Here is a 13,732-nt window from a genome sequence, read left to right on the forward strand (position 1 = left end):
AGTATATTCTAAAACTGTCTTCATTTACTCTTCGTCCTTCCCATCCAGGCCAAAAGCATGGAGTAAAATTGCAGAATAAGGTGACTGAATCGCCTTCTTCAACGTAAACAATTTTATTTGCTCTGGTGAACTCTGTTTAATTTCAAAACAAAAGTATTTGAAATTATCGTTATAAAGATAATATTTTATTAAATTATCTAGATTTGTTGCATGTCAGATAAAATTTGAACGAAGACGATTTTAATCATGTTGCTTCCATGTATCCATGCCTTTTTATCTGTCAACACTATGAATAAACTTAATTCACATTATTTCAGCTAACTTCCTTGAATATATGATGTTTCGTTTTAAACCTTTTTTTAAATTTTGTCACCTTTTCCTAGGCACAGCGTCAAATATTTTCAAACACCATTACTTAAAAACAAAACCTTTTCAATTTAGTAAAGGACATTTTGTTCAAGGCAATACATGCACATACCCAACCAGCAGTTGAATGACAATTTGAAGATAACCCTGGATTATGAATACTAAAATGTACAAACATAACAAAATCGTTTAAGAGAAAATTATAAAGAACGTCATCAGTTCAAATGACGGTTCGATAAAAGACGAACACGCCTTAATTTGGTATCGTGTTGATTTATTCAGCATTTTATCCGTTTTAATCATTTACATGATTAATATTTTGTTTTGTTTGAAAAGACATTTTTTAAAATCTCTCAAACCAGTTTTGAACGTGTGCGTCCGTGATGAAGATAAAGTCAGGAAAGCGCGTTCAAAACAAAAACTTATAAATGTGATTTGCATTTTGGTTGCACTTTGTAAATACGGCTGTTTCTCAAACAACGTCTTTTTGGGGAGATATATATTCATAGATAACTAGTTATGTTTACGCACTGGTTCTCAGATATGATCTCTATAGTTCATCTCGTATAGACGCAACTTATTAAATGTTATTAGTAAATATACATATATACATATCCGTCAAATTGAAATCTGTGAAAAACCTAATTCAAGATATGGGTAGTTCAGAGTTTTATTTTAAACTCTTACATATTCGGGGCATATAAAAGTTGAAAATATGCCGCACAGCCCCATAGTTTTACATTTGAAAAAAAGGACTGCATATGTACTTTTCATTCTCGGATATATTGTTTTTTTCCCTCAAAACTTCATAGTAATAGTGTGTTAGCCGTAAAAGGATTTCCTATGTGAAATTGCATTGTCGATATAAATAGAAATTCAACCTATAAAGGCGTTGTATTGTCCAAATCAGTAGCAAGGAAAACAAGGTACAACAAAAGTCAAATGTTTTGACACTAATATCAAATGTAAAGTAGACAATTAAATTCAGGCAAACAGTAGATAACCTGTTATATATATGTCATTTTTTACTGATTCCAATACAATTTAATCAATTTCATTGGCAACTCATCAATATTTTGTTTTATTAGAGAAAATAAAATTACTGCCAAACCTTACTAAAACTGGTAAGATAATAATCATTAAGGATGTTCGATTCTTAAATGTTAATTAACGATATTGTTATGGATGAAAGTTTGTTCAATTGTATAATTCGTCAGTATCAATAGAAGTAGAGATAGGTCGATGTTGTCGATGTTGTTTTATAGATCAACGGATTTGAAATTAAAAGTCATCTAAATGAAACGAAATAAAGCCAATTTTAAAACTAGTTTATAAAAAATGTATTTGAGATATTAGATATTATCTCTTTTTTTAAGGAATCTTCAGACAATAATATAATTGCATAACAAAGGCCAAGTTAAAAATATTAAGAACAAAAGAATAGCATGAGAAACAGATTCTGATTTACTGCTACCGCAATGTATGTGAGTACATTTCTGCATGTTATATGATTTATGTAACTAATGCATAGTGTAATAATGATTTACATCAATAAAAGAAGCTAGCATTTCACTCGACTATCTGTATATCATAGTATAACGTGTGTCATAATCAAACAAGGACTGCGAATCTTTTAGGTGTTTATCTTGGTTTCAGTTTGTTTCGTGCCACGTAATATTAAAAAAAAATGCTACTTAGTTTAATATATTTTGTTGAAGGAGGCTGCTGTTGTTTCAATTTCTTTTTTAATGATGTTAAACTAATTAAAACTCAAACATAAACTTATTATTTAGTACCTGCATACACAAGAATAAGGACTGCCAACAAATTACGGAACAACTGCATTTAGTATTAGAACTGATGATTCATAAACTACAAAAGCACAACATTTACGATAAGCATTATATTCTGTCTATACAAACAAATCAAATCAAATCAAATAATTTTATTGGTGTAAATTCCTATACAGAATGATACCAGCCGACATTTATAAAATACAAATACAAAAACAAACAAACAAACAAACAAAAAAACCAAAAAAAAAACCAACATACTTTCTCAATGATAAGAGATACATATTTTATATTTACATTGCGCGGAGGTGTTATTCATACAATATTATTAATTTGCTTTATTTTTGCAAACATGTGGTTATATTTCTAATTGATTGTTGCACACCACAAATCTGTTTATTTCGTTCTGTAAAATGTTCTTGTATCAACCAAATTACCAAACCCAAAAAGAAAGAGAGAGAGACAGAGATATTAAATCAATGAAAATGTTTTTAAAATTAGGATTGGTTTATCAAAGGATATGAAATATCTTTTTTACGATAGGCCGTTAGTAAAATGTGTATTTATTCCATTTTGTCTATGTTTTTTTAATACATACTTTACCTATATGTCTCGAAATTAGCTTCCGATAGCACTCAAACCATATCTTTAACAGCTAAATGTCTGGGTTTTTATTCATTCTTCTGTTGTCTAAAATGGGAGATCAGTTATTCTCAATGCATTCACTATTTATCTATTTCCTGGTATAAGAATTCAAACGTTATTTCAAATAGTTTAAACAATTTCCGTTATATATATATATATATATATATAAACGAGTTTCATTTGTTTAATATGCACAGTAAATATTTAATATGTGGAATTGTCGCGGAAACCGTCATGTAATTGTAAATATTCAGACAGGAAATATGATGAGCACGATGACCTAGCTCAGAAATAATGATTTATAGTTCAAATATAGAGCAGTAAGTACATGTATGTTCTGCACGCATTAAACATGTTGAAACAGGAAAAGGAGAGGTATGCTTCTATTAATTTTTTTTTTACATAGAATGGCCTTTTTAGTTTTTGAGTTACAATACTGACGCCCTTAAGAAAAACAACCACTTACGTGTTGAAGGTCAAGTGCTCCCGTCGTGTTGCTTAATTCAAGTTAAAAGCCGGTCATAAGCCATTTTCGATAGTGTACGTAGCAGTCGCAAAATATGACGGGGTTGTGAACACAAGATATTTCAAGGGTTATAGCTACATAAGCTATTTCGTGAACATACTTTTCTGAGTATTTTTTGGTTTTTGTAATTCTTTGTCAGCAGCACATGTATGTTCTGCACGTATTAAAGCAGAAAATGGAGAGGTATCAACAATATGTTTTTTTTACATGGAATAGCATTTTTAGTTTTTGACTAAAGAAGGCAGATTATTTAATATCACTTTCAGATCTATTTTGATGATTTTCTTTCCATTAACAACTTTTCTGATTGGGTTTAATAAATATATCCCCAGAACTAGAAATTAAAGAAACAACAGACACAGCTTCCTCCGCCTCATATAAAGACTTATACCTCGAATTTGACATACATATGCAGTGAACTGAGCACCAGAATCTATGACAAATGAGACGATTTTAATTTTGAAATTATCAATTTCCCCAACCTTAGTAGCATTATACCAGCTTCACCTGCCTATGGGATATACATTTCCCAACTTTTTCGTTATTCAAGAGCTTGCAGCTCATACTCAGACTTTGTAAAAGGTCACCAGTGTCTGAGTAGAAAGTTGATGGACCAGGGGTATTGGTGGTCAAAGAACGTCTCGTCCTTTTTTCTAAAAAAAAATCATCGAAAGGTACCAAGTCCTTGTTGATAATTACCAACTTCACAAACAATACATGATGGTCTTGATGTATAGATTCTGTGTCATGACTTTGTTTATTGTCTTAATAACGTGTTATAATGTTCATTTATTTGTCTTTGTTCTGTTAAACCGTTCGTTGACTTATAGTTGTTAATTTCTGTGTCATTTTGGTCTCTTGTGGAGAGTTGTCTCATTGGCAATCATACTACATCTTCTTTTTATGTAATGGGTAAAGTTGTCAAACTATGGGTACAGCAGTCACAATCTCAAAACAAACACACATTTATCAAAGCACAAAATGAATCTATCAAATTTAACATCCACATTCATTGCTTAGGGTGTTTGACGTCATAAAACGTCACACAGGACGAAATATGAAAACAAGTTGTTCGAAGTATTTTCCAAAACAAATTATAATTTCACATGGAGAATGGTGGTATACAGGATTAAAAATAAAAAAAAGTTTTGTTAGAACTAATTTCAGAAAAAGTACGAGATTTAGAATTATTCAGAAGTTCTTTAGATTTTTTAAGAATCCACGAATTATGGTTAATACCACTAAACGAGTAAAATAATTTTGTCGTTCATAGTATTTTCACAATTATAATAGAACAATAACATAATGGTGGGTTAAAGTACAGAGCCATGTCATCTTTACCAACAAATTATAGTCACACTTACAAAACACACCAACAAATATGAAAGATAAAACAAACACATTGACGGGATTTTGTCTCAGAACAAAATTTTGTCTCACAAATGTGAATTTTGTTGTCACACTAATGAATTTTGTCGCAAAAAAAATGAATTTTGTCTAACAAAGGTCAATTTTGTCTCACATAAGTCAATTTTGTCTCACAAAACTCATTTTTGTCTTACGCAATTGACTTTTGTGTTTTAATTTCCATATCAGGTAAAAAGATCAATTTTGTATGCAAATAAGTTTATATAAGTTATATATTCGACAAAATTGACTTTTGTCGTGACAACAATGAATTTTGTTTACAAAAATGAAATTTTGTCATGACAAAAACAACTCGAATTTTTTCTACAAAAATGAATTTTGTCATGACAAAAACAAACTCGAATTTTGTCTTCAAAAACGAATTTTGTCATGATAAAAACAAACTCGAATTTTGTCTACAAAAATGAATTTTGTCATCACAAAATTGAAGTCCTCATAAAAGAAGTCTGTATCACATAGTTTTGTAAGACAAAAATGATTTTGTTATGACAGAATTGAATTTTGTACAAAACCACAAGAGTCCCATTCGGCGCCCCGTAGCTTCAACACCAAAATATCCATATCATGTTAAAGGAATGCATGTTACTAACCATTATTACTTACACTTATTTGAGCTTTCAGGTCGTCTCTTTAAATCAATATTCGGGGTTTTGTTTCACACAATCATTATCCCTATCTTATGATTCACATGCATTATGTATGCTATTGACAATAACTTCTTGGTTTTAAGTATGGCAATTTGTAATCTTGCTGTTTTATTCTACCAAATACCGATTGATTAAAAGTAGTCACAAAAACATGATTAAGCTATTACATGGAATCGAACATCTTTCCTTTCTGTATTTTATAACACAGCACATAATATATAATACAGAAAAGGAGGGAGTCTAAATGTTTTGAACAAGAAGTTTTGAGCTTTTTATTTGTGTACATTGCACACCATATAGCTAGTTCGAAAACAATTTGAACTCAGAAGTAAAAATATAACGGACTGTCTTTTCAAAAAACTAGAAAGCATTGTGTCATGTAAAGAACGCTCTTTTAAATTACAGAGTACGACATGAGTGCATGCTTATTAATTGCACAAGGAAATATCAGGAAAAGATTCTGAGTTCAATCAAATAAAACATTAAACTTTATCGTTTACCAAATCAATTAAAATAATTTCATTTTTCTATTTGTCCTATTTTAACTTATAAAATAAAAATAATTAAATCTGTGAATAAGATTTTTGTATTTTGTTTAACCCAACTCAAGTAGGAGTGCAAAAAGTCTTTTATAAATTTCAGAAATTAGAAACGCAACTATGGTGCAATTAAAGACCACATATATTCAATTTCAAAGGAAGAGAGATAAATCTTTAAGAAAAGTAATTAGATGACTTTGACCACTTTAGTATTTTTATCGTATTGATTACTGCCAGACAGGCATGTACACCTACTAGTCATTCCATACACCAAATATAGTTGACCTATTATTTTAAGTACAGACCAAATAACAAAATCCTAACTTTGACCAATGAACCATTGAAATGAGTTCAAGGTCAGATGATACCCATCAATATACCCAATACAATCATTCCATAGACCACATAAAGTTAACCTATAGCTTATAGTATTTGAAAAATGAATCTTATCATGTAATTTTGACCTTGATGACTGATCCATGAAATGAGATTGATGTCCGGTGATGACGGAAATATCGACATTGCAAGGAACCCAAATAGGCAAATATCAAATATATATTACTCATAAAGAGTGATAAATTCACATAACAAAAAACTCAAATGTTTTTCATCCTGTCGCTGAACCATGAAAATGTGGTCGAGGGCAATGGACACATGCCAGAAGGAAACTTGCAAGAACGGAGGAAGGCTCACATACAAGGTAAATGGGTTTACCTGTTCGTGTCATGGTTTTTTTTACAGGAAATTAGTGTGAAATAGATTAGAACAGTTGTATGTGATGTTTTCTGGTAAATTTATCGATACTTGAAGTAAACTTATTCTTAAAGGTTACCAATTCAACACGTACTGTAATTATATCATTGAATATTGTTTTTATTGGTATTTATATTGATTTTGTTATCACTCAATAGTATTGTTATATAGATGTACACATCCATGGATCTTCAATCTGTAGATACTTGTATCTTGTTATTGCACAATGTCATGTTTTTCTCTGACTGTTTATGACTTCTTTATACTAAATGCATTGGATGTTGGATTGGTACTGATTGATAATTTATGTTGGATTGGTACTGATTGATAATTTAGTCTTAGATGCATGATTTGTTTTAGTTGTATGTGGCTTTAAACTAGCTGCCACGGCCACTTTCACTCTGTGCTTTTGTTAGATGTATTTCTTTTTATATCCATCTGACGAGTAAAGACTTGTTCAACTACTTTTTATAGTTCAATCTTATGTTTTAATGTTACACCACTGTTTCAAGTTAGGGGAGAGTTGGGATTCCACTTATTTGTTTAACCCCGCCACATTCTGTATGTATGTGCCTGTCCTAAGTCAGGAGCCTTCAATTTAGTGGTTGTATTGATGTTATATATTTGTTTTTAATTCATTTTTTGTACATTTTAAAATTAAGCTGTTAGTTTTCCCCTTTAAATTGATTTACAATTGTCATTTATGGGCCTTTTATAGCTGACCATGCAATATGGGTTTTGCTTATTGTTGAAGCTGTATGGTGATCTATAGTTGTTAATTTCTGTGTCATTTGGTCTTTTGTGGAGAGTTGTCTTCTTGGCAAACATACCACATCTTCTTTTGTAATATTCATCACATAAAGTATCTGCATGCAAGATATTAGGTATTCATGTCTACTTCTATTTGAAATATAATTATTTAATTTCATTTCATTGGGCCGGGTGTATTAATATTTATCATATAGTATATATATGTTTATAATTTGCACATACATGTATTTACACATATCACTAGTATAATAAATAATTTACTTACTTATAAAGCTTTATCATATAGTTTATGGATAGTACATGTAATATCTATGTCTCGCATACTGGGACTTTTTAGGTAGACCAGACATACATATATTGTCTATAATAGATTATTAAAGACAAACAAAATATTTTATTTAGCTGGTTTCTAGAGGCTGGTGTGCAAGTAACAACAATAAATATCAGAACACCTGGTAAAAACAACCCTTATAATCCAGTCCTTAAGGTAAACTAGCACTATTTCATTTGAAATCATTGACCCTTATCAAATTCTTAATTTAACATCAGCTAAAAAGCCAATATGCAGAACAATGATTTTATAAGTAATTTATGATGAATATGGTAAATGTCAATATTTGAATACATATCCGTATATTATGGCAGTTGTCTTCAAATGAAAGTTTTTACATTATGCACTTGAAGCTTTTATTGATGGGTAGAACCGGATCGATGCCAGTTGCTAAGGGTATCATAAGGCAATGCTGAGGTAGAACAATGACGTGTAAATGAAGGCAATAGTAGTATGCTGCTTCTAAAGTCATAAATTAATTGAGGAGAAACAAATGTGGCTTATAAACGAAAACCGAGGGAAGCATATATATATATACATCAGGTTATCAACTTTAAGAGGAAAACAAAGGAACAACAGGAACCCTGAAGTGCAACAAAAGCAAATGCCAACATACATAGAAACAAACTATCAGCCATATTTCTGACTTGATACCGGACATTTTAAGATCAAATGGTCCGTAGAACCTGGTTTTGAGGCTAGTCAAGCCTAATCCTTATATGGCAATGCTGAAAAAAAGTTACATGTTGTAAATTGTCTGTTTATAAATTCAGAAAGAATTGTTTTCTCGCATCTAGTTTTGTTTCATCTTGAATGTTTTATGATTCTTGTAATCATTCTTATATTTTAAGAATTAATTCAATTGACCTTGAATATGCTTTACTAAAATTAGGAGACTTATTTGGAAAAAGTGTAGTTAACCTAAAAACTGAATATGCACTCTAAATTATAGCCTTCGTTTCAAGAGCCTATGATCAAGCTGTACTTAAATTGACATACAAAAATGTATAGTACGTCAAATAAAAAAAACAGTCTGTATACACTCATTCCGAAGGAAACATGAAATTGGTGAAATTCTTCAATGTTTTTAGGACATTGTCTCAATTTGGTGATATATTAAGGTCAACGAGTCTTAAGGGCATACGATACAGTTACAGGGGAGGTAATGACATTGCTAACGTAAAATGTTATTTTCGCGACATCAAACTGTAACATATCGGGAAAAGATGTATTTTTCTACTGATTTTTATCATTCAAACTGATTTAATTTGAAAACGAGTTCATGGACCTCTATTTTTCAAAACAGCAATTTGTTTCATTTTGCAGGATGATTATGTAACCCAAAATTTATAAACCTGTAAATAGAGGATTTTTTTAAATTTTGATAAACATGCAGCAAAAAATTACGTATTTTCCTCAATTCATGATCATTTGATAAATATGAGTTATTTCTGAATAAGAAAATGCATAATTTTTTGAGATACTTATAAAATACAAAAATTACCGATTATTTAACAAAAAACAATTTGTGTTTATCTTTTATAACAAAAAAGTTATGTCTTTCTTTCAAAAAAGAAATTACGGCCACAAATCTGAATTTTGAGCAAATATATAAAATTTCTACCTCATTTTCCTCAAAAAGTATAGCACATGAAGGTATATTTTTTATTACATATTTGATTTAATCAGTTAAAAAATAGCCTATATGCAAATTATCACGAACTTGTAAATAGAGGATCAAAACTGTATCGTATGCCCTTAACTGACATAAATGTATCAGAGAAAAAAAGCAAATTTTATGTTACAATGACATGCTAACAAAACAGAAACACAATTTAAGGGAATACGATACAGTAGCAGGGGCCGGTCTCACTAATTAGCGACAACAAGAATTTTAGCGACAACAAGCGTCAACAAGCGACAAGAAGCGACAACAAGAATTATTTTAGCGACAACAAGCGACAAGAAACTATTTAGCGACAATAAAACATATTTTTTTTAAATTAAAATAATAAAGATGACAAAGCGTGGCTGAGAGTTCTACAAATAAAGCATTGAATTGACATAACAAGAGTACACTTAGAGCATAGTATTAAGCAATTGAATCAAAATATTATATTCCATATGCCCACTCCATATATATCTCCATATCTCCATTCATTTATTCATACTTTGACTTTGATGAAAACATTATCTTATACATATTCTTCATATTTAGAAATAAAAAAATAAGCCCAATCTCTTTCTTCTTCACAAATGTTTAATTTCTTCATCTACCAATATACTAATATAAACTTCACAATCTCTTTCTTCCTCACAAATGTTTCATTTCGTCGTCTATCTATATAATAAAACATTTTAATTAGACATATCTGCTCGTAAATTTAAAAAAAAACATTACATACAAATTTCTTTATATCTTATATCTAATATTCAATAAAAAAAAAATGTTTTATTGTCGCTAAATAGTCTTGTTGTCGCTTGTTGTCGCTAAAATAATTATTGTTGTCGCTTCTTGTCGCTTGTTGACGCTTGTTGTCGCTTCTTGACGCTTGTTGTCGCTTCTTGACGCTTGTTGTCGCTTCTTGACGCTTGTTGTCGCTAATTAGTGAGACCCGCAGGGTCAGATAATAACGTTTTCAAAACTGTTCGTGTTGTTTTCGCGACGTTGGTAGCCAGAACGTTGTAATTTCGCGATGTTTCTAATAAGATCGTTAACATTTCGCGACGTTGCTTTAAAAAAGAAGTCATATTTCGCGGAATATTCACTGACGTCATTAATTTTGGTTGCACAAATTTCTTAAAAGTACCTGCTAAAAAAGTGGCCATGCCGTTTCTAAAAGACGGGAAAATACGCCGAAAAGCAGTGAGATTAAAGGAAATACTTGAGATGTACAAAATTAAATCAAAGATCATCAAGTACAATTTTGCATAACGAAATTGAAGAAATGGTGATAGACACAGAAGAGAGTACTGACAGTATAACATGGAAAGACGGAAGAAGAATTGTGGAGCTTTTTAGTCTGGCACTATATAACTTTCAAAACTGCACGACCCAGAGGAATCTGCTCAACGTAGAGAAAGAAAAATTGCAAGGATTGGGGTCTATCTTACTATTCGTTGCTTAAACTGTAACATGCTGAAAAACATTTTAACAATAACACAATTCGGAACAAAACGACCTGCAATAGCTAATTATGAGTATTGGTAGCTGCTTAACGTCCAGCGGCAAATATTTAATTGCACATGTATGACATCCAAATGTAATTTTAATGAACCTTAAAGAAATGAGAAAACTTATGAACCCGTGATTAATGATAAAAATTTAACAAAATCTATGGCGCGTAGGGTGGCCGAATCGGGTTTGGTGTTGAAATCCATACCCAAAAGTCATTACTACGGCGTGTTGTACAGCTGTGCAATATTTTTCATGACGAGAACAGTTATTTTCATTTATTGATAATGAATTTGAAGTAAAAAATACTATCTTGAATTGAAAAACATTAGAATCAAAATAGTTAAGTTTGTGTCTTTTTTTTTTTCCTTTCTTGTTTAGCATTTGGCAGCCTCCAAATTTTATGGAGAATTGTCATTGTAAGGCCAAATTTAACAGATTATCAATGAAATAGCAAAGCCGACTGCATGTGCGAGACCCTCATAGGTGGACAAGGTCGTATAATCCCCTATTCGTAAATAAAATAATAAATAAAGAGGGTGTCTCATCCTCTTCTGGACTTGAAATTGGTACATAAAAAAATTGCCGATTTTAATTGATATTTTAAAAACATATAATATTGTATGTGTATGTAGAAAAACTGTCAATAAAAGTCCTTTAAAAAGATTTCAAAACAAGAATGTGTCCTCAGTACACGAATGCCCCACTCGCACTATCATTTTCTATGTTCAGTGGACCTTGAAATTGGGATAAAAACTCTAATTTGGCATTGAAATTAGAAAGATAATATCATAGGGGACATGTGTACTAAGTTTAAAGTTGATTGGATTTCAACTTCATCAAAAATTACCTTGACCAAAAACTTTAACCCGAAGCGGGACAGTCGGACGGACAAACGGACGGACAAACAGACCAGAAAACATAATGCTCCTCTACTATCGTAGGTGGGGCATAAAAATTTATTGGTGTCTTTTTTGGTTTGAGTTTAAGCAAAATATTATGAATAGATGCAGAATTGTCACACGTTAGTTTGTTTAATTGGTTGTAATGTTCTTGTATATGAAACTGGATGTAATAGACCAAAACGAGAAAACGCCCGTTCACATGCTGTTAAAAGGGCTTGTAATTAAATGGTGTCTTTCGGTATTGTTCATCATATTTGTAGTTTGTTCATTGTTTTGTACTTAAATCAGGCCGTAAGTTTCCGGTTTGAGTTGTTTTGCATTTGTCATGTAGGGGCCTTTCATAGCTTACTATGCGGTATGGGTTTTACTCATTGTTGAAGTCCGTCCGATGTCCTATAGTCGTTTAGCCATTTGGTCTCTGATTGAGATTTGCCTCATTGGTAATCATACCACGTCTTCTTATTTGTATAAGCATGTCCCTATTGCACTTCAATGTATTGAGAGATAAAAATTGAAGTATCGGCAAATGTACACCAATTGCATACAGACAGATCAGAAAGTGTACACACGTTTAAACTCGTCGTATAGTTAGACGATCGGATAGACGAACAAAGTGTTTTAAATATAGCTGTACTTCCAGACAAACAAGTACGTCAATATTCATACGTCTACGCCGTAAAAAAGGTTATGTAACTTATCTATTGATAAAGACATCGTTCAATATTATTCTCTTATACCAGCTGCTGTACTTCCTCTGAAATATTATATTATAACTTCAATTTCGGTCGATTGAGGCAATAATGGCATGAGTTAAATTGCACAAAACAGCTCTAATTATAAAACAAGAATTACTGTTTATATTTTAAATTTGAAAGATGATTATCTTTTGAATGTAAAAAAAAAATCAAAGTACGTTGGGACTTTTAAAGTTGACGATACGGTATCGGTTTTGTCATTGTTGAAGGTTATACTGTTGTCAATTTATGGTATCGCCTCACTTAATTTATAGTTGGTTCACATTTTGTCATGTCAATAATGTTGTCTATCCTCTTACAGTACATGAAGCAATTCAGAACTAATGTCGGACGGAGATGCATCTTTATACTTCTATCAGATTTTCTTTTTTGCAGTACATCTGACAAAGCAATCTGCTAGAATCCTTTTTTATAATCTTTTTTTTTTTTATTATGAAAAGGTTCCTGTTCAAATTTCGTTTCGTAAATGTTTAGCACAAATATTTTTCCATTTTATGAGTAACCATCTTATAAATTTTTATGATAAGTATCAACGCTTTGAAAAACACCTGCATATATACTTGACAGCGAACTCGTGTATGGCGGGAATGATTTAACGACGTTATTGCGATTAAAACTTAATTTAACGTAATTTAGCGCCATACTGACAGAGGTCATAAAAAAATAAGGTAAATGGCTTTTATTTAAAAAACAAGCACATGGACCCCAATTTTTTTCTTTTGCAATCAATTAAGTACTGTTTCAAGAACACTCCGCCAAAATTTCAGGAAAAAATCAACGATCAAATTTTTTATGCACTTCCGAAAAGACGCAAAAATATGGTAAATTTCTTTATTTCGGATATAGCATCTAAATCCGGAACATGATGATTTGATATAACCTTAAACTTGTTTCAGTATGTTGATGCCATGGATCAAGGGAATATTTTACAGAAAACCCGGTTAGGTTATGACTTTTCGTTCAAAAGTATTGTTACTTTCTTTAAAAGTCATAATTTATGACATTACAGGGATTTTCTCCAAATATGCAAATTTCGAACCAAATTATCTCAAAAAGTAAGTCATGAAGGTACTTTTTTCTTGGCATATTTGCAAAGTA

The sequence above is a fragment of the Mytilus trossulus genome, chromosome 9 (genome assembly GCF_036588685.1).
Source record: "Mytilus trossulus isolate FHL-02 chromosome 9, PNRI_Mtr1.1.1.hap1, whole genome shotgun sequence".
NCBI classification, from domain to species: domain Eukaryota; kingdom Metazoa; phylum Mollusca; class Bivalvia; order Mytilida; family Mytilidae; genus Mytilus; species Mytilus trossulus.